This window comes from Pogona vitticeps, chromosome 1 (assembly GCF_051106095.1).
Source record: "Pogona vitticeps strain Pit_001003342236 chromosome 1, PviZW2.1, whole genome shotgun sequence".
Classification (NCBI taxonomy): Eukaryota; Metazoa; Chordata; class Lepidosauria; order Squamata; family Agamidae; genus Pogona; species Pogona vitticeps.
Window position 1 is genome coordinate 118,538,630 of NC_135783.1, and position 27,174 is coordinate 118,565,803.

General features: G+C 40.7%; 2 long non-coding RNA genes across 2 annotated transcripts in view; one reads left to right on the forward strand and one right to left on the reverse strand.

Annotated features, from left to right (window-relative positions):
• LOC144586957 (uncharacterized) overlaps positions 1-27,174 on the forward strand; it is a 161,792-nt gene that overhangs the window by 70,820 nt on the left and 63,798 nt on the right. The gene's annotated exons all lie outside the window — the stretch shown is intronic.
• On the reverse strand, positions 1,060-14,769 carry LOC144586956 (uncharacterized). The gene is made up of 2 exons (XR_013542058.1): positions 12,895-14,769; positions 1,060-10,513 (listed from the first exon to the last, which is right to left on the reverse strand). It is a non-coding gene; the product is annotated as an uncharacterized LOC144586956 (long non-coding RNA).

Here is a 27,174-nt window from a genome sequence, read left to right on the forward strand (position 1 = left end):
GGCTTCCGTGCTGTGTGGTAAACTCTCCCGGGAGGACCCAATTTGTGGGTGAATAACTCGGATGTCCGTAATCCAATCTTCACTATAGTTGACAGGCATTTTGGGGAAAGACATAGGAAGCTCCATTGTGATTCTGGATTTTCTAAGTACCTGGTGGAGCTTTCCTGTGGGGTGTTCTCTTTGTGACTATATAACTCAGGGGTCAGTTATCCAATGTTCACCAAACTTTCAGGAGTTGTAGAAAAGCGTCTGGGGAAACTTCTCTGCACATTTGGTGTCTCTAGGTGCTTAGGGGCCAGTTTTATAGCCATTTAAAGTGCAGATGAATCAACAAATTGATTTGTCAATTCATCGAAGAATATTCGTATATTCATATTCATTGATTTGTTAACTTTGACGAATCACAAATCCACAACGGCTTCTTCATTTTCCACCCATTCCAAACTATATATATATAGTTACAGGTGATAAAAAGTCCAACCAGTGACGTTAACTCTCAACTAAGCAACCTTCTTCCTCCACTCTCAACCACCTTCTCTCTCTCTCTCTCCACTCTTTTCTTCTCCCATTTAACTCCGCCCCCACCAACTCCTATTGGTGCATGCAAATTTCAACATAAATATTAATGAATGCTACACTACATTTGAGGCTTTGTCCTGCACCTACCCACCCTTGTGCTGGCTGCCTCCCACAGCCACTAGCCACTGTTGCTGTGGTGTTATTTTTTGAATTATATATATATAAAATTGGTGTGGGCGGAGTTAAATGGGAGAAGAAAAGAGGAGAGAGAGAGAGAGAAGGTGGTTGAGAGTGGAGGAAGAAGGTTGCTTAGTTGAGACTTAACGTCATTGGTTGGACTTTTTTATCACCTGTAACAATAAACAATTTCTACTTGGTTCTTAAATTATATGTTGCCTGCACCTCTGTCATTAATAGTGAATAAAGTTGATGTAATCAACTGGTGGCAGCTGAATGTCATGTAGCTTGTGCCTTTCCTTGGTGAAACAACCAAGGGACAGGCAGGAACGTGACATGCAGTGACCCTAAAAGCCTTTGTACCCCCCTCAATTGATACACAAAACTATTTTAAAGCAGATCAAAAGACTTCCCAAGAGGAAGGATACACAAACCAACCCAAAAACTACAGGACTACCATGTGATTTTAAACCAACTTCAGAAACTTCAATCCATCTCCCAATTCATTTTCATAGTGTAACCACTATGAAATACAACTTCCAAAACCTCACAGACAGCATGCCTGCAGTTCATTCTACTGTAAAGATTGCACTGAGAATATTCATGTTCAGTTCATCCTTCTGTGTTACAGGGCTGGCTTTAGGTATAGTTTGAGAATAGATTTAAAAAACCCTTAGGAAGTGCTGTGAGTTTGCTACACATTTGCCATCCCTCAGGGTGAAGGACCTGCTAACAACTATTGTCTGCCTTATTTATCACAACTAGTACAAATTAGTACTAGTTTGCTAGTACTGCTGGGTTTTGGACCTTTCTGCAAATCAGAATTATGTTATGTGTAATGCTTGGACTCTTCCAACTTATGAATTTCATCCACCCAAACTCATTCATGTATAAAGGAAACATGAAAGTAGCTGGCACTGTACCTTGTCATTTCTTGAAATCCTCATTCATTCATTCATTCATTCATTCATTCATTCATTCATTCATTCCACTCAAAACAAGAACTGAAAATGCTGCACCCTTCTAAAGTACGGGAAACTTTTCCCATGCTGAATAAACAACTATTTCTGTCCTGGCACGGCTATAAATATTTCATAGGCATGCCCTCTGGAACATTCCATATTTAAATAACTGTGAAAGACAACCCCTGCTTTGCTAAAGTTGAAATACTGTACATGAAGAGAAAATATCTACATCCTTACACCTACAGTTTGTACAACAACAACTCTGCTGACTTCAGAAAAGTTGCATCTGATTTACTGAGCCTTCAAATCATATTTAAAATCATGTGTGTTATACCTTTCCATACACAAAAAAAGACAAATGGGGTTTGTGGAAGAAAATTTTATGCTTTTCTTTAGACAAGGAGTATTTCAGAATTTGAAAAAAATGGAACCGACAGAGATATTAATTTTCCTTCCTTCCTTCCTTCCTTCCTTCCTTCCTTCCTTCCTTCCTTCCTTCCCAGTCCCATCCCAGTTCCTTCCTTCCGAGTTCTTACTGTTCCCAATAGCTCGGTCCCTATGCTGCACTATGGGTGGCTGGCCTTCCCTTCTCTGGTGCCAGCCTGTTTCCTCATGAGGTGGAACAGTCTCCTGCTAGCAGTGTCTGGATAAGAATATAAATATTACTTACAGTTGCAGCACATGGGCTCACTAACGAGTTTGAATGGTAGGCCTCGTTCCCCAGGCACTTGTGGTGAGGAGAAGATGACCGTACATGCTTTGGTAGTGCCCAATGCAAAGTGAACAGGAAGCTGAACAGCACCACAAAGAAGGGGCTGAGACGTTTCAGACCACAGCTGGGCCTTGTGTATGATCCTCCCAAGTGATGGGAAACACTTACCTGAGACGTTTTTCAACAGTTTGAAAAAGAGCTCTACAATCTGGCCTATGAGCTCTATTATTTGACACCTGTTCTGGAATGTATATAAAGAGTAGGAAAGGTATATCAGCTGTATTTCTAGCCCACTGTTAAATTGATAGGAAAGAAAGAAAAAGAGCCCTGACTGCTTAACTTCATGCATTCTCATTCAAGTCACTGCACTTCTGTTCACATCCTCCACACTTTCACAAGATATGCAAACACATTTTGAAGTATGGTCCGTGGGTTCTCCTATAACTTATATTAAGTAGCGTTCTTCCAGAGATTTTCAGAAGGCTCCTTTCACATTCCGGTCGCTAGATATGAACATACAATCCTTGTTTCATTTACAGTGTAGTCCTGTATATGTCTACCATGAATGTACAGTACGTCTCAGTTCAATGGCGCTGTCAAGTGATAGTAGATGGTTTGAAGGCTTACAAAACTGAAAGGGAAATAACTTATATATTCCTGTCATTTACGCTTTTGATTTTGTATGGAACCTCGTCATAAAAATTAGAACTGGTGAAAGATTTTCTTAGGTGATCAATCATCTCGTTTTAATAAATCTTTAATAATTTGTTCTTTAAAGATCTACATGATCATGATTATGATGGTGGTGAAGGCATATTGTCAGGCAATGGCTATGGGGTCAGGGGACAAAATAATGTGACAGATCCCATTTTTCCTTTTGGAATACCTTGATCACAACTTTTTTTTGGTGACAGCTGCCAGTAGCCCTGTTGCTAGCATGAAGGAAGAATTTTGCACCAGCTGCCCTGATGGGCAGCTGATGATAATCAAGGCAACAGGTTTTGAGTTAGCCATGTGGGCGTGTGCCACTGTGTGCCCCCCCACCTGTCAGCAAAGGGGGCAGAAGTGCTTTACTGCCCCACCACCTTAATGGGCATCCATTTAGGAAGGATCCATTAATCATCCATCCTCATGCTTCATCCACCTTCATGCTTCAAAATGTTCCTAACAAAGCTGCAACCAAAGAGAATTAATGTAACAACCACACTGCCAGCACAGAGTAAAGGGAGAGTGGGAGAAGGCTCCCAACAGAATGACTGGCTGCTTCAGCTGCATCTTCATATATATCTTCAGCTGCATCTTCATATATTTACACATATATATCCTTCAGGCAGACCAGATTGAAGACTCCACTTTTCTGGCCTCCCTGTAGACTGGGACCATCTCAGCCTCCCCAACTGGATGGATGCCTTCGGCGTGAGAAAATAGCTCATGCTTGTACAAGGGAGGCTGGGAAAAAGGCAAGCGGGCCAAGATGGCAGCCACTATGCCACCACCACAGGCTTATGGAGCTGCTGCCAACAAACACAGTCTCCAGGTAACTTAACTCTGGACTTAAAGTCTATAGAAGCAGAACCTCACTATCCAAGGAATGTGTACTTTACTGTCAGATGCGCAGTGGAAAGAACAGAGAACAAGTCAAGGCTGTTGTATTCATGCTATGCTTGTGAGCACGCAAAAACAACTGACTGGTTTCTGGTAGAAACAAAGTATTAATCCAGGAATGAGGAAATGTTAGCCCTTCAGAGGGTCTTGGACTACAACTCCCATCAGCCCCACCTATCATGGCTTACAGCTGGGAATGATTAAATTCATAGTACAGTATATTTGGAAGCTCACAGAACCTTGGTCTCAACCAGGAAAACAATTTTTGTTGGTTTATATTAACTTATATTTGTTTCATTCAGGATTATCTGTTTAAAACAACTGTCATCAGAATTATCACCATTCGACAAATACTCCCAGAACTCACCCTTTAACAACCTTTCATATCTTTTTAGAACCATGGGCATAGCTAAGTCTGTATTGCTACAGTACTTTGAAGTTTGAATGGTTTCACAAATGTAAATGCTCAAATCCAATCAAGCTTGAGCAAGAAAAGGTTTTAAAAGGCATATTGCCTATGATTTCACTAAGCAGAGCCTGCTTCAATACTCATTACCAGAAAAAAGTGCTATGAGGAGTTTTATTTCTCCCTACTACCTCCTCTAAATCTTACATTGTGTAGCTTTAAAATTATAAGAGATCCGAGGTCCATCCTAATAAACGTAAGGTTCTTGAAGCTCTTACAGAGAAAATGTGACAATGCATGGAACAGGTGACAGCAAGTGTAACATTGTTTGGACATTGTGCATCGAAGTGCCGGGAAGTCTGAGCAAGAAAGCTGATGAGTGTAATCAGTCAGCAGATAAAGAGGTAGACCGAATGGATCATATGGAGGAACCACACTCTGTTAGCAAGTTTTCAAACCATGTCAACTTTTTGGATGATGTGATCTGAAAAAAAGTGAAGTGAGAAGAATCCAAGAATTCCAGGAAAGAACTGAACAGCATGAGTGCATAAGCTCTGTGACCCATCAGCAGTGCCTTGCCATGAGGCACAGCAAGACTGCCTCAGTAAGCATATTTTTGGTGGCAGCAGTGGCTTCTTCTAAACTCTGCAGATTACCAACACCACAACCATCTTAGAGGAGAGAGTCATAGCTTCCTAAACTGGTCTATTGCTTATATCCCATCACCAATGTCCCAGTATGACCAACTGCCTGTACATATACACTGTCTAGACCAGGGGTCTCCAAACATTTCAGCATGAGGACCACCTAATATATTTTACATGTTTCTCAGGGCCGAAGGAGGGAAGGGCAACCCAAGCAATCCCCCATCCCCGTTGTCTTTGCAAAGTATTATATCAAATGAAAAGGTGGCAAAAACTATCTTCAGTATTATATCCAATGAAAAGGCAGTAAAAACTAACAAACAAAAAGTATGGAGAAGGATCCCCCCGCACAGTCCTGAATTACCAGGAAGAGATGAGCTCAGGCCAAAGAGGACAAGACCCCGTTCACTCTTGCACATTCGTCTGAGGAGAGGAAAGGTGATGTGAGATTTCATCTTTTTTTCAACCATGCACTTACTCTTCTATTACAATGTGACCTCCACTAGTTGCTTATATATATGGCAGAGATGTAATTGCAATGGCATTTGATAATAACATGCTGTTGCTATTAAGTGTATGCATCACAAAGAATTGTCAGTTAGATCCACACAATCTCTAGGTCCAAATCCTATTTGTGTTTTTTACCATGTTTACAGTGTGCTATTGTGTTGATTTCTTCCTGATGCCATGCACTTCCTTGTGCATCTGGAAGTCCCATTGCTATGAACAGGGCTGTCTATCTTGTACACATGCAAACTGGAGATCACACAGAGGGGAAGGAGCACGGTTCATGCAGAGCAATTATGCTCCCTGATTTCTAATAGGATTCTGCCCAAAGTTGATTGAGATCCAAACTATATGTTGCATAGAAACCACCAGATATACTATTTCACCAAGAGCTTCATGTTTAAGAAATCAGACCAGCTTAGCTGCTGGTGACCAGTCACATTACAATGCAAGACAACTTGCAGGACACAAGACATGAGAAAAATAAAACTGTAACAAACATACACATTTTTTTCAATTATGTAAGTAGTTACCTCTTCGTTCAGACGATTACCATATCTACTATTGTGGACAAGAATCCCATAGAAGAAATGGAGTAGCCCTCAAAATCAACAAAAGAGTAGGAAAAGCTCTACTGGGATACAATCTCAAAAATGATGGAATGACTTCAATACGAATCCAAGGCAGACCTTTCAACATCATAGTAATCGAAGTTTATGCACCAACCACTGATGCTGAAGACACTGAAATTGACCAGTTCTATGAAGACTTATAACACCTTCTAGAACTGACACCAAAGAAAGATGTTCTTCTCATTATAGGGGACTGGAATGCTAAAGTAGGGAGTCAAGAGATAAAAGGAACAACAGGGAAGTTTGGCCTTGGAGTTCAGAATGAAGCAGGGCAAAGGCTAATAGAGTTTTGTCAAGAGAACAAGCTGGTCATCACAAACACTCTTTTCCAACAACACAAGAGGCGACTCGACACATGGACATCCCCAGATGAGCAGTACCGAAATCAGATTGATTATATTCTCTGCAGCCAAAGATGGAGAAGCTCTATGCAGTCAGCAAAAACAAGACCTAGAGCTGATTGTGGCTCTTATCATCAGTTTCTTCTAGCAAAACTCAAGCTTAAATTGAAGAAAGTAGGAAAAACCACTGGGCTACTCAGGTATAATCTAAACTGAATCCTTTATGAATATACAATGGAAGTGAAGAACAGATTTAAGGAACTAGATTTGGTGGACAGAGCGCCTGAAGAACTATGGATGGAGGATCATAACATTGTACAGGAGGCAGCAACAAAAACCATCCCAAAGAAAGGAAATGCAAGAAAGCAAAGTGGCTGTCCAACGAGACCTTACAAATAGCAGAGAAGAGAAAGGTAACAAAATGCAAGGAAGATAGGGAAAGTTACAGAAAACTGAATGCAGACTTCCAAAGAGACAAGAGGGCCTTCTTAAATGAACAGTGCAAAGATATAGAGGAAAATAATAGGGGGAAACCAGAGACCTGTTCAAGAAAATTAAAAATATTAAAGGAACATTTTGTGCAAAGATGGACATGATAAAGGGCAGAAATGGTAGGGTCCTTACAGAAGCAGAAGACATCAAGAAGAAGTGGCAAGAATACACAGAGGAATTATACCAGAAAGCTCGGGATGTCCTGGACAACCCAGATAGTATGGTTGCTGAGCTTGAACCAGACATCCTTGAGAATGAAGTCAAGTGGCCTTAGAAAGCATGGCTAACAACAAGGCCAGTGGAGATGATGGCATTCCAGTGGAACTATTTAAAATCTTAAAAAAAGACACTGTTAAGGTGCTACACTCAATATGCCAGCAAGTTTGGAAAACTCAGCAGTGGCCAGAGGATTGGAAAAGATCAGTCTACATCCCAATCCCAAAGAAGGGCAGTGCCAAAGAATGCTCCAACTACCGTACAATTGCACTCATTTCCCACTCTAGCAAGGTTATGCTCAAAATCTTCCAAGGTAGGCTTCAGCAGTATGTGGACCGAGAACTCCCAGAAGTACAAGCTGGATTTCGAAGGGGCGGAGGAACTAGAGACCAAATTGCTAACATGCACTGGATTATGGAGAAAGCCAGAGAGTTCCAGAAAAACATCTCATTCTGCTTCACTGACTACACAAAAGCCTTTGACTGTGTGGACCACAATAAAATATGGCAAGTTCTTAAGGAAATGGGAGTACCTGACCACCTTATCTATCTCCTGAGAAATATATATGTGGGACAGAAAGCAACAGTTAGAACTGTATATGGAACAGCTGATTGGTACAAAATTGGGAAAGGAGTACGACAAGGCTGTATATTGTTTCCCTGCTTATTTAACTTATATGCAGAATACATTATGCGAAAGGCTGGACTGGAGGAATCCCAAACCGAAATTAAGATTTCCAGAATATCAACAACCTCAGATATGCAGATGATACCATTCTGATGGCAAAAAGTGAGGAGGAATTAAAGAACCTCTTAATGAGGGTGAAAAGGGGGAGTGCAAAAAATGGTCTGAAGTTCAACATAAAAAAACCCCTAAGATCATGGCCACTGGTCCCATCATCTCCTGGCAAATAGAAGGGGAAGATATGGAGGCAGTGACAGATTTTACTTTCTTGGGCTCCATGATCACTGCAGATGGTGATAGCAGCCACAAAATTAAAAGATGCCTGCTTCTGGGGAGGAAAATGATGACAAACCTAGACAGCATCTTAAAAAGCAGAGACATCACCTTGCCAACAAAGGTCTGCATAGTCAAAGCTATGGTTTTCCCTGTAGTGATGTATGGAAGTGAGAGCTGGACCATAAAGAAATCTGTCCGCTGAAGAATTGATGCTTTTAAACTGTGGTGCTGGAGGAGGCTCTTGAGAGTCCCCTGGACTGTAAGGAGATGAAACCTACCCATTCTGAAGGAAATCAACCCTGAGTGCTCACTGGAAGGACAGATCCTGAAGCTGAGGCTCCACTACTTTGGCCATCTCATGAGAAGAGAAAACTCCCTGGAAAAGACCCTGGTGTTGGGAAAGTGTGAAGGCAAGAGGAGAAGGGGACGACAGAGGATGAGATGGTTGGACAGTGTCATTGAAGCTACCAACATGAATTTGGCCCAACTCCAAGAGGCAGTGGAAGACAGGAGGGCCTGGCGTGCTCTTGTCCATGGGGTCATGAAGAGTCAGAAACAACTTAACGACTAAACAACAGCACAGTTACCTCTTATGACAGCTTATCTCATGACAGCTTATCTACATGTAACATATACAGTGGTGCCTCGCAAGACGAGCGCTTCGTTTAACGAAGAAATTGCATAACAAAGAAGTTTTGCGATCGCAAAACGATGTTTCCTATGGTTTTTTTTCGCTTTGCGATGATCGGTTACCTGCTTTGCTAACCGATTATCGCAAAACGAAGATTTTTGCACAGCTGATCAGCGGTTTCAAAATGGCCGCCGGGTAAAAAAATGGCTGCCCGCTGTTTTCTGGGACGGATTCCTCACTGCACGGGCAGCGAAAATGGCTGCGCTATGGAGGATCTTCGCTGGACAGTGAGTTTCAAGCCCATAGGAACACATTAATCGGGTTTTAATGCATTTCTATGGGCTTTTTAAAATCGCTTTACAATGTTTTTGTTCTGCAACGATTTAGCTGGGACGAAATAACATCGTAATGCGAGGCACCACTGTAGTTCAGCCCTGTTTTATCCAATGAACATCCTAGAACTGGCTGAAGTTTTCTGTTGTGTACCACATACACAGAGAGCGGCAAACCCAAGGTACTTGCTGCGTCACGTAGGAAATCCCCATTCTTCAGTTGGAACAGAAAGCATTAGAAATAATCCAAACAACTTTGAATGGAGAACTCAAGTTATTACTTTGGGAGCAATTACCGTATTCTTGTCCTAAAGGCATAAGTTTTCATTTGGTCCAGTTTTCTCTCTCTTTTGATCATTCCTTAAAAGCCGCCTGACTTGTATGCTCATTAATACTATTAGATAAACGTTTTGACTACATTTTGTTTTCCCATCTACAATGACAGGATTCCTTTCTCCATGCCCTTATTTCAGCTAGTTTCTAAACTCCTTTTATGGAAGGGATTGTAATGATACATGGTAGAGATGGTCAACTTTTGGACTGCATTCCCTTTCAGTCCCTAGCTGCCATAGTCAATGTTGAGGACATATGGGAATTAAATCCCAACCATCAGGGACAGGAGCACACACTGCCCACCCCTTTCCCTGATAAGTAAACACACTGCTTCCGATAATGGGGTTTTAAGCTTTCAAGATCCAGATTTTAAAAAATAAAAATAATGTACAATGGATTCATTATTAAGAGCAAGCTTTCTACGAGCTTTATTGTACCACTATGGCATTATTTTAACACTTATTCCGGATAGTCTTGGTATGTTCGCCACAACATTTTGTATTTTGACATACAGAATCTTTATTCACACTGAACAAGATTTGTTTATCTATCAGTTCTACTGCTTGTTTGTTGCTGCGGGTTAGTTTTCAGTCCATTTAACAGATTTATTTCTTGACAACATTCACTTAATTTTTCTTATTGTGAACAAGGACTTGGTAATTTGAGTTTAGTAGATTTATTGTCCTAGCAGGGCTTATTCTTAAAACATATATTTATTTACATGAGCCTCGCTTGGTGTAGAGCAATCATCATTTTCCCATTTTAAATCAATATTAATTGACCTGTCTTTAATTGTGCTGATTAATAAAAGTGAAAGAGAATTTCATAATTTATTGAACCTTTTTGATGCTTTTTGAGTGGAAAAAAAATGCCAAGGTCAGGAACACAAGGGCTGTTATTAAAAGCAAATCTTGAGACATTCAGTTTTCTTCCTCTTAACGCCAGTTCTTTAGTGTTGAGCTTTCGCACAGCTGTATCATCGAAATGGATTTCAGTGATTGGACTTCATTTCCTAACAGTGCTGAATAAATGAGTATGCACCTACAACAGGAAGAAAATGAAATAAAAGACCGGATAGGTGAAAGGTTTCAATCACTTTTTAGTGGCACTGGGAACAATTTTGATTTGATTTTCCTTTCCTGGTCAGGACTCCATTTGTTGCTCCATGTATCACAAGCTTTAAAAAAATGATAAGGAGTAGAATACAGGCACTGAATCAATGCTATGACTGTTGAGAGACTGAGGAGTAACTTGTGCAACAGGAAAAAACCCTTATTTCAGAGAAAGGGGTGGAAAATTCATCTCTCCAAACTTTCTGCACCAAAGAATTGATGTTAAGATTTTGGCTCCTAACTATATTATTCTGTCTGACCTGTGGCAGATAAGAGCCATCAAGCCTAGAATCATTGAATAATATATATATATATATATTCCATAGTTTCAACATAATTAAGCACAACTATCAATCACAGTATTCTTTTTGGGATGCCTCTGAAACTTTTTAGCTACCTGTACGGCAGTGGTGTGCATATTTTTGTTTTTAGATGAAAATTCTTACAATTTTCCAGGTAGCTTGGCCATTGGCCATGCTTCCTGTGGAATTCTAGGAATTGTAGTGCAAAAGGCAAACATACACATTTCTATTTTACAATACTAGGCAGTCTCCTCACTAAATTGTCAAGAAGGAACATCACATGGTACATATGTGGGAGAGCATTATGCATCTTCTGTCAGTGTCATGCTGCATTGTGAGTAATCAGGTGGACAAGAAGAGAGTGGATTATGAACCAGCAGCATGTTGCATCGAGCTGTTGATTGTTTTAAAGTGACTAAAAAGAACTTTCCCCTAGGATTCAATGGCATATTTCCAAAAGATTCCTCTGCTTCTGCCAGAATCAATCACATTCCTTCCCTGTGTGACCCTCTAGCTATACCCTAAAAGCCTGCTGCATACAGCTGGGAAATCTGCTCAAGAATACTTTCAGCACCACAGAAGTCTTAATGGGAAGGATGGAAGCCTTGATTCTGATGGTTTGGGAAACGGTTGGCATTATGGCAGTTCATCACTGGAAACAGGAATTTCACTGGATCTTAGCTTTTACTTCATGTTTCTGAAAAAGAACACACTGGAACAGGAGCTGACTACTTCATTGGTCTTTGAACCTATAAAATGTACGGATACATGAGCACTGCAACTGATTTATAACTAAAAGTCGAATTAGACATAACATTAACCACATCCAAGCCTGTCTTTCAGACAGTCCTTCTCCTAAATAAAATAACAGAATAATTCAGAACAGAGCAAAATCAACACCCTCCCTCAAAGGTAAAGGAATTGCATAGACTTCCAACATGGATAAAGACTTCAGCATGCAGGAAAAAGTTTATTAAACTTTGTACCATGAAGCTCCTACTCCAAATGCGAAGAGGTAGCAGGGAGTGTTGCTTAAGTGCAGAAGCTGAGGGCTCAAACTGGGGATGGATATTTGTGTGTTCAGAACTGCTCCAAATCCATGTTTGCTCTTATATTCACTTTCGGGTGTCATTTTCACATTTTAGAAACAGTTCTTTATACACTGCTTCATCTCCTTTGTTGGATCGGGATCACCAAAGTAAGACCAATCAACCCATGCTGATATGACTGTACTTTGGTTTGTGTGTTCAAATGGTTTTGTGTTTTTGTCTCAATTACCCTGGGGGATACTTGAAGATCAATTTCTGATGCTAATTCTATTTCAACTGGTACAATCACATCTTGGAATCTTGTTCTAAACCAGTCAACAGAAGAGGCGCCCATCAAGGTGCCCATTTCATGTACCTCTCGACATGCACAGCAGCTTCACTGTTACATGTATGAAGCTAGTTCTACCATGAAAGTAATTGGATATGTGGATGTCCTCTGGTGGGTTATTCAAGAAATTAAAAATTTTTACTTTACTCTAATTTTAAACTAGGAAGCTCTTTGCTTTTTAAAAGCAAACTCAAAATTTAGTAGCATCATACCACAAAGAATTCAAAATAGCATAATCCTCCCCCTTCTCCAATATTTAACTATTGCCATGCCTTGGAGATAACTGAAAGTGGTAGCCACCATAACTAAAGTATCAGGGAGGTAATGGAAGGTGGAAGCCACCATAATGAGGGGGGGGGGGAAATCTTAGCTTTTTTTTTTTTTTTTTTTTTTGCCTAAGAAATTGGGAGGGAATTCTGATTCACACCCCAAGAGGTGCAATTTGAAACCTACATCTCTGACCTGAGACTGCATTCCCTATTTTGAAACTTGCATTAAGCAGAGAAAGCTGCCCCACGATTGTGGTCACAATTTTTGGAGTTTTTCAGAGACGGGGAGTGGCACCACACGTAACTTCATGATGCCCAGGTGGATGACAATCTGTATACATAAAAAGCTGACTTTCAATTACCTGAATTTTCATACAACGGAATCTGTCGTGAATCGAGTCCTTTTTGCTTATTTCTCTTTGCTCCATGTAGTCTCTTGTTCTGAACATCCCAAGTGGGTGAGTGGGGGGGACCACCGCGCTTTGACTGTCTCACTGATAAATCTAGCCTCTCGGTGACAAGTCTAAGCTAATAGCCTGTTTTGAAACAAATACCTTGCTTCTGAGTCAATTAGCAAAAATGCTCTGCATTCCAATCGTTTATACTTGAAAACAATGCTCATAATCTAGTGCCAATTAATCAGTTTTAAATGAGGCACTTTTAAATTACACCATAATCAATAGAAAATAAACATGCTTAACATTGACTGATCATACCCATTGGATCAAGCTATTAGTCCAGCTTTGCTTCTCTAAGTAAAGCTCCACTTGAACTATTCCCATGGGTGGAAGAAGGGTGGAAAGGTGAACTTCATCAGTTTCTTCTTCTGTGCCTCTACTGCCACCTTCAACCATAGATCCTGCTATCCTGATCACAGTTTTTTTGGCTGAAGAAGAGAGAAATATATGGAACTTGCACACACACACACACACACACACACACACAAAATCTACTAGCTGAATGAGGAACCTACTAAATGTAAACAAAAATACAAAAAAAAAACAACCCTCATGTACATGGGAGGGTTGTGCATAATCCAACCCATTCTTTATAGGCTTTCAAATGAATGGTGTTGATATGGTAGGAAAAATGGAAAAGATCTTAAGGGAGAGTTGGGGAAGAATTTGGCTTTGTCACCCACTGGGATCCACAGTGAAACCCTATCTTTATACAGGAACGGAAAATTTTTTGAAATAGGGCTCACAGTTTCCAAGCAGAATTCAGGCCCATTTCAGAAAGAGAGGGAGTAGTAGTTCATTTAAACACCTGTCCTAACCTTCACGTTAAGTAGACATTTAAAAAAAAAACAACCCTGATGTCTGAATGGGAGACATGTTCTCTTGGGAGGCTATATGACAGGACAGAAGACCCAATACAGTATACAGATAAGGGCTGGTAGCATACCATCTCTTTGCTACATTGCTTCAGGGCTTTCACTAGCTCTTCACCTTACACCTCGAGAGAACCCGAATTTTGCAAAGGATCAATATTTTATTTTAAAAATCCCCAAACTAGAACTGTAGGAGACACGATTAGTTCCATGACTTAGTTCAAAGTGGTTTACATTCATCTTTCCACTAAAATTCCAGGGAGGGTAACTAAAAAGATCTGTTCCTCTTGCCTGATATAGCAGAGATGCTGTTTTAACTATCAGTATTTATAGTCTATTGTCTGTTTCCATAATTATTATACCAATAAAAATAATCTGAGGAATCATAACAAACAGACTAATGAGATAGATGTGCAGGCCAAGTGAGATATATGATAATGGATAACTGCACACTGACTACCCCCCCCACTAATAATGCCACCTAAATAGGTACAGTAAATTATCAGCAGAAATGCTAGAGAACTACATTATGATAAACAGCTCCTAAATTTTTTAAAATAAGCAACCATTATTTCGATCAGCAGTGATCCTTAATCTTCATTAATTGAACCCAGAATTTATAATTCTCTGGTGACCAGCAAATGTGATTCTATTAACTCAAGGCATAATTATGATTATTTTGGATATGAGATATTTTGTGCTGAACAGAAAATGAAACTGGGGAAATTCAGCATCCCACTTTCAAAAATTCATTAGTTACATGTAATAGGGGCTGAAACAAACTTAAAGCAAGCATTGGCCTAATGCCATATGGCTGACTGCACAGAAGTAAACAGGACCTGTTCATGTATGAGACAGAATAAAGTGCTGATGGCACTGTGTAGCATGGTGGAGCAGCCCCTCTGTCAGAAGGCCCAGCTCCTGAAGGGAAGCCAGGCTTTGGTGGTGGTAGTGCACCGGCAGTGGCACAACTGAAGAAGGCAACCCCCTTCCCTCTAGGGGGATGAACTGAAAACTGAACTGGTTCATGGTTCAGTTTTCTGATTGGTTCATGGTGATTTGTGATTCACGGTCAACTACGAACCTTCATGAACCATCATTTTTCCAGTTCATGCCAATCTCTCTTCTTGACCTTTCTTGTTCAACCCAGACTTGTTCAAACTCTGTCAATCTCATTTCTCAAAAGCTAATTTCTCCAATTGTTGCTACTCATTCCTCAGAAAGCAGAATTTGTGACTTCTGAAGCCACCTCAATCTATTTATGAATAACTCTTTCCAGTTCTTTTTAGTTTCCCATGCATTTATCAATATATCTATTTTTCCCATTTCTGCTTCAGTCTACAACTTTTAAAGCACATACATACACATACTTCTCATTGGTTTTACCAAAATATATGGATTCCACTTTAAGATATGTATTTTGTACTCATCTTAAACTATACCCAATGTATATATTATGACCAAAATTGCATATTTCATATCCATTTTAGTAAATTTGTTGAATAAAACTATCACAAAATTGAGAGAAGAGGGAAAACCAAAGGCTAACAGTGTTCTAATTACAATTATATGTAGAGATGGAGGTATTTGTATACAAATACAAATATCCCTGCACAGGTGGAAATAACTGTCCACTCATGATTTTGCCTCTGCCACTGGCTCCAAAGAGACTTCCTATCGCACTGTTTTCTGCAATGGATTAGCCACTCTCTGGCCTAGCAGAGAGGCTTGTCATCTTGCCTCCTGCCAGAACTGGGTAATTGATTGCAGACAATGGCACGATAGGAAGGGCCAACGAGCTGGCATCAGCAGCAAAATCATGAGTGGACCCTTGTTATTTCCATGTGTGCAGAGATATTCAAATATGAATACCCCCATCTCTAATTATATGCCATCACGTTGACTTCAACGTATGGTAACCCTTTTCAGGGTTTTCTAGGTATAACATACTACTCAGAAGTGGTTTTTACTATTCCTCTCTTCTGGGGCAGCCCTGGGACTGTGCTGTTCACCCAAGGCTACATAGACTGGCTCTTCTCCTGAGAGGAAAAGGGGGGAATTGAGTTCTCAGCATCTGGCTGTGCAACCAGATGCTTAACTCATTGAACTACCTAGTCAGGTATCCACCTCTAAATCTGGGAAATTTGAGTTAGATCAGTTCACTTAAATATGGGGTCGAAATTAAACCCTTGGGTATATTTAGCCTATTTCTCTGTTCATGCCTTGCTTACGAGGTCATGGAAACAGTACACACAACACAACAGTACTGGGGTTCAAATCCCAGGTAGCTGGCTCAAGGTTGACTCAGCCTTCCATCCTTCCGAGGTCGGTAAAATGAGTACCCAGCTTGCTGGGGGGGCAATGTGTAGCCTGTATAATTAAAATTGTAAACCGCCCGGAGAGTGCTTGTAGCACTATGGGGCGGTATATAAGTCCAAAAAAAAAAAAAAAAAAAAAAAAAAAAAAAAAAAACACAGAGACACAGGTTTAGCAAACACACAGGAGTGGGAAGCAGGTTTACATTTGCTAGCCACACATCTGAGTCTACTAAGTAGTTATATTTCTGGCAGTGATAGTTCATTGTGAAGGGGCCCTATATGTCAGCTAAGGTTCTACCTGAAGAAAGATGTTTGTGTCAGGGCTACTAGGTACAGCCCAGCATTTCAGGGGATTTGAAGGAGATTGTCTGAATAACTCTGGTATGGTGGGAAAGGGGGCTAAAAAGATAAAACTGGGTTGTTGGGTCCCCCCTCCCAATTAAAACCACATATATTTATAAAATCCCTGCTTCAGGGAAAATTTATTAGCAAACTACTAAAACAAAAACCTAGTGCAGTCTAGCAGGATAGGTGATGGTATGGTGTGAACAGAGCAGAAAATTCTGGACCCACATGGCAGAAAGTACTCCCAAACAGGACCATGCAGTTCCACATACAGTGAGAGAAGGAGAGTAGCTAACATCATTTCCCCTTCTCTTCTATCCTGCCAGCCAGAACCTAGCTTAAATTTTATCTGAGACTTAGAATGCTCTATTTGCCCTGCTTGGATTCTATTGATTTCAGTGGGAGAATTAAGCCCATGCTTAATTACCTCCCTTGAAATGAAGAGTATGCACAATTGGCTCACTTGGAAACAACATTGCCAAACATTCTTGTTTAAAACAATAAATAAATAAATAAATCTAAAATTGAAGTGGGTATTTGACAGAAAACAAGGTCAAACTACTTTAAACCAAGCCAGGTGGAACCTTAGATAGAGCAGGTGGAACCTTAGATAGAGCCTTTAATTTCCCTAGACGGAGATGCTTTGCTTGCAGAAGTCATTATAAAGCAGCTACCACCTTGGTACTAGTTCTAGTGTGTACAAAACTGCACAGAGAGGCCCACTAAATGTCAAATATAAACCAGTCTCTGATAAAACTTCAAGAAGGAAAGAAGGCATGCAGCCTCCAATCCCTTGGATATGTTGTGTACTATGGTAATCATAATAATAAAAATCCTGTTTGGTTTTCTAATTCCGTATATAAAATACATCTAGTGAGAAGGTACACCTACATGAGGCATTAATTATATGGCATTGTTAGTAATAAGCATAAAAATATTCTTGTTTACTGCTATGAAAAAGCTTTATGAAGATAAAGATGAGTAGCTAGGATTTCATTATTTTATGATTATTAGATTATGTGGGTTTTTTTAAATTCTGATAAAGTGCTGCAAAAATTGAATGTGAGGCATGATAATTTGTTTCTTTATTAGACTTTGTACTTCCCTCATTGTACCTTGTAGAGTTAAGCAGATTAAAATGATCTCACCACTTACAGAAAGATCCACTGATTAATGTTCATGTTCTGAATTGTAGTGCCTATCATTACATATTACTTGTGGAGCACAGGTCTGGAATACCAAGTTATATTTGGTTTAAGGTTATAAAACAAGACAGGCATTGTACTTTCATTAAGGCAACCTTATAAGAGGTTTGGAATGCTAACTTCTGCTATGACATTTAATGAGTCCTGCTTTTGAGGAGCACAATTCTCAATGTATCTACTTAGAAGCAAGTTCCCCTGTGTTCCCCTGAGCTTACCCAAAGCAAGTATGCTGAAGGTTGCAGACCTCCATTATTTACAGTACTATCTGCAGTATAAGCTGAGTAACAAGCGTGTAGATTCTCTATCAAGTACTCTAAGAGATGTAACAATGACAACATACTGTCAAGTTGATTCCAACTTAGGGAGGCCCTTCCCAGTATGGAGCTTTAAGAACTGGTCCACCATTCCCTTCTTTTGGGGGGCATTCCGGGACTGTGTGGCTTGCCGAGGGCCATGGAGCCTGGCCCTCCTACAAGTCATGATGGAAAATTGAACTCCTACCCCTGCCTCCAAGTGCTCCAGCTCACTGGGTTGTGCAACCAGCGCCCAAATGAAGTACAACCACCAAAACAAACGAGAGATACCCATGTCCTTTCGTTTGTGCTTTCAGTCTATTGTCACTAGTCTTCTTTTCGTCTAAAGATGCGCTCTAAATCCTGTTGGTATGTGTGCTAGAAAGCATAAAACCAGAAATATTAAGGGTTGCAGTAGATGAAGTATAAACTGCCATGAGGGACAGTCATTATGACCTTGCTATATATCAGCATAATCCATTCCAGAATAAAAAGTTGAGCCTTGAACAAGTCAACAGACACCCAAATGTGGGACATGCCTCATTCTGCAGTTCCCTTAAAATGGCATTTAAAGCCTGATATCTCAAACGGTCTGGATGATGTCTAATAGATCTCACTCCTGGGGCCTAAATGGCTTTATAAATTAAACAGAATGGCTTCACTTCAGTACATTTCTCCGCATACATGTGTGCAAAGATTCAGGCCTGTCTGCTTCCATTTGTAACAAAAAAAGCCACTTAGGTTATTTCCGTTTTAGTTTTAAATAGAAGACCCCCAATGCAAAACCCAGGACTGGGGCTAGAAACAGACTGGAGACTGTTGCATGCTGTACCACAGGACCATGCCTACACTAAAGAGAGTGAGAAAGTTGTTTCAGAAGCACATGCTAGGAGGCATCAAAAACATACTGAAGGAGACTGGTGTGTAACAACATGTTCAATGCCCCCTAAACAAGACCCCTAAGTTAGTCTGCCTGCCATCTCCACAGGTCTTAGAATTAATATATTGCATTGCAAGTAGTAGTGTGTTATCTGTAATAGATTAATTCTAATAGATTAATGCAACCCCTTGGGTTTTCTATTTCTGATTTTCTGTTGATGTAGCCTGTCTAAATTCTGGGCAAAATCCAGCAAAATGGGTGACAGGAAAATCCGACGGAGATAAGGACAATGGAGAGAAAGGCCCTGGCCTGCTTACCTTGTGTGGTTCCTGTTTCTGGAGCACTGCAGTTGGAGGGCACTGTATTCTAGAAAGCTACAATGCTCACATTGTAGGAGAAACAGTAGAAAGAATCTTAAAGGAATGCATAAACTCCACTTCCTGTCTTCCTCCAGGGCCACCCAAATTGTGACTGGTTACCACTGGACGGAGACACAAGAGAGGGCTTGTGAATTTTGCCATGGCCCCCCTACCTTTTCTCTGGTAATTCACCTATTGAATTAGATGGATCTCCCACAAGACATTTCTTACAGCCAAACAGTTACTAAGCTGTAGAGGTTTTAGGGTGTACAATATTACAGAATTATACAGAAGGGATGAAGAACAACTTAGGCTAATCCCCTGAAATAAGCCAACAATCATGACATTTAAACCATCCCAAAGAAATTAATCTTTCACCTCTGTTTAAAAGCAAGCAACAATGGAGGCTTGACCACTTTCTCAGGCATTCTGCCTGATTTCTCCTTGCATTTGGGAGGCTTTTCCTTGTAATTAACCTAATTCCACCTTCTTGCCTCGTAAATCCTCTTTGTGTTTAATTCTTATTCAAATAACGGTTCTTATATGCCTTATGTCAGCTTTTCAAAGCAGGGGAAAAATATTTACTATGCTTCTTTTAAAAATCTTTCAGTATCTGGCCCTGAACATGCCCACTGGCCAACCCCCTTTAGTCGTGTATATTTTCAGTAGCTCCAACTACCCCTCCGGATCTCATTTCTGTAAGCATTGTCTTTGCCTACTAGGGGATTAGCAGCATGAAATTATTAAGATTCTCCTTCCTTAACAAGCAGAGGCTTTCAGGACAGATAAATAATTATGCAGAAAATAATTCAGTGAACCTGTCTTACGAGTCTCTCAGCAACATACCCTCAGATAATGATTGCCTCAGACAAGTCTATAATTGGAAGCAATTAGAAGGGGAAGCTAGTTCTTCCCATCTACACCTCCTCCTGCCTACAAGGTGAAACAGAAAAGGCCCTCCTGCAGTAACAGATACTCCTAGTTACTCAATCAGCCCCCCAGTCAGAAAAATATTTGTTTTCATTTGGAAAAAGAGAAAGGATAAACTTGAAAGGGTTCTATGCAGAAGCCACTATCTACTTGTATCTCCCTACCAAAAAAAATTTCCACAGGTACTGTATTCTTAACAAACACATAAAAATGACATGGACACCCAGTGTGGTGTAGTGCAGTGGTTCTTAACCTTGGGTTACTCAAGTGTTTTTGGACTGCAACTCCCAGAAGCCTTCAGCACCAGCTGTGCTGCCTGGGGTTTCTGGGAGTTGCAGTTCAAACACACCTGAGTAACCCAAGGTTAAGAACCACTGGTGTAGTGGATAGAGTGACAGACTAGGACTCTGGAAAACAGAGTTTCAGCCATGGAAACTCACAGGGGAATGGAACTGCTAAAAATTACTCCTTAAATACGTTACTTACCTTGAGGTCACTATGAGGGTCCCCCTATAAGTTGGTTCTCACGTGATGGCCCGTAACAAAACAACAAAGAATTACATAAGATTCCAGATTAGTGGTTCTCAGCCTTGGAGAACTCAGGTCTTCTTGGATATAAATTTCCAGAACCCTTCACCACCAGCTATACTGGCCGGGGATGGGAATTATTGTTCCATTTTCTGTCATTCTCCGTTCATGATATACCAACCTCTGGTTTGGCTCTGGATGTGATCACATGGAGAAATAGACTGCGATTTGGGCCACTGGTGGAGCACTCTGGTACACTCTCTCTCCTGCCGATCCCACAGAACAAAGGGAAATGTGTTTCAGCCTGACCCTGATTTGAGTCCAAGCTGGACCTTTTTTGGTCCAGCTGTAAGACTTCCATTTTGTGTGGTAGGGACAAAGTGAGTCCCCAGCAGATGAAAGAGTCACTTTAAGAGCAGTCACTTCCATTAAACCAACCCTTTCTGGGTGCAATCAGGAGTGCTCCTGTGCAGCCTCTGTTCACACCCTCTGTCTGTTCTTGGTGCCTTGTACGGTCAGGAACAGGCCTATATTGGTGAACTCAAAAGCTTGCAGTATGAATGGTATTTTAAAAATGATTAATAAAAGAACAGACTCCTAGGACACTAGCCAGGATCTTATTAGTTTTCCCCACCTGAGTAACTATAGCAACATAAATCTCCACTGTGAATGGCTGCAAGCTAAGAAAGGGGCACAGACATTTGCTCCTGCAGTCCCAGTCTCACAATTTGGCAAACAACAAATAGTTATGCAGGCTCTTTAAATTGCCAGAATATATAACAGAAATTTATGCCTGAGTGACACCAATGTAGTTCTTCCATTTGAGTTAGCCATTTGGACATGATACCCATGTTTTTAAAAACTCATCAAAGAGCAACATGAAAAAAAAAGTTACCTTTGTACCATTTTGAATAATAGTCATTGCTTCTTTGTTCCTAAATCATTACTGCATCCTAAATATAACCATGAGAGGCACTCAGGAAAATGGAGGTTATAGAGTGGGAGGGGGACCCAGCTGTGTACATTTTTGGTTGGTATTTCAAGCCCTTGCTACTTCTGTTGAATTTCAATTAGCCAGCAAATACTGTAGTTCATATTCATTCCCCATGATGCTATTTTGGACTAGAAATGATGTTTGATCTGCTTTCATAACAGTACTCTAGGGCTACGGTTTCATGGCAGTTTTTAACTCAGTTCTTCAAAGGATGGACAGCATTTCTTGCTCCAGTGGCTTGTTGTCAGGTTGCTAATGGAGGCAAAGCAGGGCCCTCCTCTTTCTTTAAGAGGCTGGCAACTTAAACTTTTATCGCTGTATAACTGCAGCATTATAGCTCTGTGGTTTTCTCTTTACCTCATTAAAAAAATACCCTGCACCAATAGCACACAGTTGATTAAAGAAAGTAGCCCTGTACTCAGTGCTTCTCAAGCCAAATATCCTGCATGTTGGCTTCCCCTGCCTAGACAGGGAAAATACATTTGCATTAATTTTTCTTCTTCTTCTTCTTCTTGCAAATGTATTCATTTCATGCTCTACAATACTATTAACTCAAGTGTATGTCTATATCTTTCAGTTTCCATCATTGCGAGCAAAACCTGAGTGTCAAATTTGTTCCCTTCCCCTTCCCCGCTATTACGTTTTCAAATTCAAAAAAATGCACACAACTGAAAATATGTGTAACTGGAAAAAAAGTGTGTATTTCAGAAATGCACACAAACTGGCTTGAGAAATTAGGGAAAAAAATAGAATTATGTAATTAGGAAAAAAATGTGTACCAAAGTGCACACACGTGTCTCTTACAGAAGAAAGAAGTCTCACAAAGCTGATGTATATCTTGGACAAGACATGAAATCTGGTGGGATTCTAAGCAGCAAAAGGTTTTCACATCTCTTATTCCTATCTGCCATAAATAGTAGTCTTTGTGTTAGAGGCTTGATTGTGCAGCCCAGTGTTGCAAGCCAGAGGCTTTGCTGCCATTTGTGGTTTATTTCTTTACATGTTTCTGGATCAGATATACATGATGGGATTGATTCAATAGCTTATTTTCTTCTGAATTTTATGCTTAATTTTACCCATGTTATTTATACTTCATTGCATAACATGTTTGCCATTAAGTTTCACTTCTTGGCTGGTTGATTGGTTGGTGTAGTTTACACCAGAATTTACAGCTCATTTTTAAAGTACTGTATTGTTTAACTCAAAAATGGCCATTCACCATAAAAATGTTCTACAATTATGGGTGGGATAAAAATCCATGGGTCATGTGATCTCATTTTAGCCCCACTTCTCCTTCATTCTGGCATACCTGAAAGTTATTGAAATTCAACCATGGCCAATGGAGGAACTTTGTCACGAGAAATATATGTGTATCACATCCAGAAATGAAAGGAGATGAAAAAAGTTATGCCAAGTCCCCTGACTAAGACCACATGCCATGCTTGGGTAGGGAAAGAAATGTCCTCTCTATATAGGTAAAGATCAGTGCTGGGACAAGAGAGGCAAAGCAAAATTTCAATGAGCTCACAAGTGTTGGCAGTGTTTGTGCAGCTACAAGTACGTTGTTCTTCATTCATGCCTGAACAAACATTTATGCTGATTTTGATGCAAAAGCATCACATTTTACATGATTTTTTTTTAAAAAATCAGAAGATATGTGGAACTGATCTCCATTCTGGCACTTTGGACTTCTGAGCAAACTTTCCCACTCATGTTACACTGCCTATAATGCCTATTCAGAAATGAATCTCATGGAGTTTAGCAGGAATTACTAAGGGGGGGGGGGGATAAACACTATATGCCTATATTACTTTCATGATATTATATTCTGGTTCTGAGCAGTTTCAGCTCAGTGGGTTAAAGCAGCTATTGCAGAGCCAAGGAACAGGAATTTGACCCCCACTTCCTCATTTCTCCAGGAAGAGGGTCCAGCCCCAGCTGGAGTACTGGTGGCTGATAGGGTTACATGGCCTCCTGTAACGTGGCTGAGCCACTCTGAGGTCACCTCCTACTCAGGCCTCTCAGAATGCCCACCACGCCACTAAACACTCTTGCTGTCACCAACCTTTCCTTTAAATAAAAAGGACAAGGGTTTCTTTCAAAAACAAAACTGGTTTATTGAGTAAAAAAAAAAATAAGTAAATCACAGTAAGATAATCAAGGTGTAAATCACTTTCTGGTTTAAATCAGTCACATAGACTTTCCCTCACTGACACTCAGGCACGCAGGCCTCTAACAAACTCTCCAGATCTCACTCTCTAACTCTATCAATCTCCCTCACACACTCTTCCACCCCCTTTTTATACCAGCTCCTCCCCTTCAGTTCCACCCTCCGTCACACCATTGGCTGATGATTCACTGCCGAGCTGTGACGGACAGGTGAGGTCATGGCTACCCGTTACACCTCCCATCTGTACAGCCTTAGACAAGTTACACCATCTGTGGATGTGGCCAGAAGATAAAAACAGATCCACTTCTAAGCAATTTATTCCTGGAAAACTCTGGAGGGTCACCATGCATCTGAACTGATAGGATGAAACAAAATAATAATTATTATCATTGTTTCTCTGAGCTGGTTTGCAAGCATTCACCAAGGCTTTCTCTCCCTCTGCAAAGAGTCCACTGGGGGCTTAATGTTAATGCACCAGGATCTGAACAGAGTGAATTGTGATTTCTTTTCTTTAATCCCAAAAAGAGTTCCAGCACACTGAGGGTTAGCAGTCAAGTTTCAACTAAGAGCCGGGGGTAGGGGTTCATGAACACTTGTGTTTCCTGACCCCAGTGAGAATTCCAGCATCCACTCTGACTGGACTATCTCACTTACAACCATGGCACATCACTTCTCCTGCACATCAGGGTCACTGAAATGTGTTGCAGAACATGTATGGGGCGTGTGTGTCCCAAATTCAAAATGTTACAGTGGCTTGGACAGGAATGTACCTGAAGAGATTTATATGGTTTCACAGTCAGAGGTTTAGAATAGACTGAAATCATTGACTGAAATGCAATAGTAAGGTGCACTAGAGTAGGCTCATTAAATTAGTGGGGTTTTGGTAAGTCAAATTTTCTGTAAATTCTATTGAGTTAATAGGCCTACTCTAGTTGTGACTTACTATTGCATTTCAGCCAGTGTATTGAAACTCCAGGATATGCAGTGTTTGCAGAATAGGTGACTGTTTCATGCAACAGTGCTATGTTCCCAGATCCCCAGCTCAGCTGTCTGATTTCTAGCCTGGTCTCCATTGGGTCTGTCCCTAACTGCAACTATAAAAATCTCTCTTCATTTTTCTTAGACTGAATTGGCACATTCCTTCTGGCTGGGGAAGGCAACTGGTTTCCTTCCAGATATTTCAGACTAATGCTTCCTAAAAGCTCAGCCAGCATGGTCATTGGGCCAGGGCTCTTGGGAATTGTAGTCCAAAACATTTGAAGGGCTTCAGGTTGCCTATCCCCGTTCTAAAGTTAACCTGTGAAGGTGGAAATGAGGCATTCCTTAAAATATATTCAACAGCCATTACAAATTACTGCCCTGACCCAGGGCAGTAATCTGTCGATTCATCTGCACTTTAAATGGCTATAACACTGGCCCCCAACCACCAAGAGACACCACATTTGTAGGGAAGCTTCCTCAGACACTTTCCTACAATTCCTGAAATGTTGGTGAACATTGGATCACGAACCCACAGTCTACAGAGTCACAAAGAGGACCTCCCAGGAAAGCTCCCCCCAGATACTTAGAGATTCCAGAATCACAACGGAGCTTCCTATGTCTTTCCACAACACACCTGCCAATGTTAGTGAAGATTGGATATCGGACATCTTAGTTATTCATCCTCCAGGAAAGTTTACCACATGCACAAAAGCCCATTCTGCCTACCGGCCACTGATAAGCTGACCAGAAGCTTATAGGCAGACACACACACACACACCCAGCCACCCCAACAGCCTATCCCCACACCCTCTTCCTTTCCCTACCTTTGCCCCCACTCCCCACTCCCACTGACACTCCCTTACCTTAATAGCTACTGCCTAGGTCTACATCAGGCCTTCGCAGCCATTGCGTATAAAAAGGGAGACTGGCCGCCCTTTGCAAAGATGGCGGCTGTGGCTTCATTTAGGGTAGGAAAGCTGCAGCTGCCATCTTTGCAAAGAGCAGCCAGTCTCCATTTTTACATGCATGGCTCTGAGGCCAGAAGACTTTGGCAGCAGCGATTAAGGTAAGAGGGTGGGGTGGGGTGGGGTGGGGTGGCGTGGGGCCTAAGGTAGGGAAAGGAAGGGGATGGGGTTGGCTGTGGTATTGGGTGGCTGTGTGGGGTGGTGGCTGCCTTTCTGCCGCCAATCAGTTGATTGGTGGCCAGTAGGCAGAATGGTGTTTTTGTTGGCATTAGATTGGCATGACGTTGTTAAATATTACAATAGAGAAGCTGAGATTATCATTGCTTCTCTACACAACTCCATACAAGCAAGCATCTTCACAACCAAAGCCTTTTGGCTTAAGTGTCATTCAACCCTAATTTAAAATACTGTATGAGAACATTCTAAATTCTTAAATATTCACTCCAAGATTTGAGGGAGGATATATCCGTTGATATGCTTCTGGTAGGACTGCTTCAAAAACTCCAGAGGGATTCAGACAAAATTAGAGGAAGGAAGTTGTTATGATCACATTTTATGGTGATGACAGTCCCTCATAATGAATAACCCTGAGACATCTGATTAATGTGGCTGTTAAATCCTTTGAAAGATGGCCTTAATAAGAATAAATCAGAAGTCCTTTGTGTGTAGGATGTACAAAACCACTCCTGACAGCTGCCTGTTCATATTTTGTAACTCCAGATGAGCCATCCAAGGCATTTGGAGAACCACATAAATATGGAACCTTCAAAAGCCTAAATTATAACCTTGTTCCCCATGCACATGGAGATTGGGCTCTGGGAATGCTGAGGATCTGAGCTACTTATAGAGAGCTTAGTATCTGTGCTGCTATTCTTAGGTCAACCTCAGCACAGTGCAACTTATTCAGAGAAACAAGGGGTAATGAACAAATCAAATAACTATAGCTAATATGTTGCTTATTACATTTTTAGTAATATAGTAAATGTTCTTTTTAAAACCCTTTGTCCCTTTTATGGATATAAATCCTAACTTGCTAGGACAAGGCATAACTGAGCTCTTACCACTTGAGGAATATCCCCAAGTTATCATTTGTCTAAAATTGTGTGAATGTGCACATCTCTGTAAATTGCACTAATCATGCAAAATTCTGCTTTATTTAACACTAGATTAGTTATCTGTGTCTTTGTTAACTGTCATGTGCTTTCTCTGTCTGAGTGTTTTACTTGTTAAAAGAAAAAAGACTAGAGACATTTTGGGATGATTGCTTGGAACCTGAGCACTCCGTCTTGATCTTGACTTGAGGAAATAAAACCCATTGGGTTTCCTTTTTAAAATTTTGTTGAC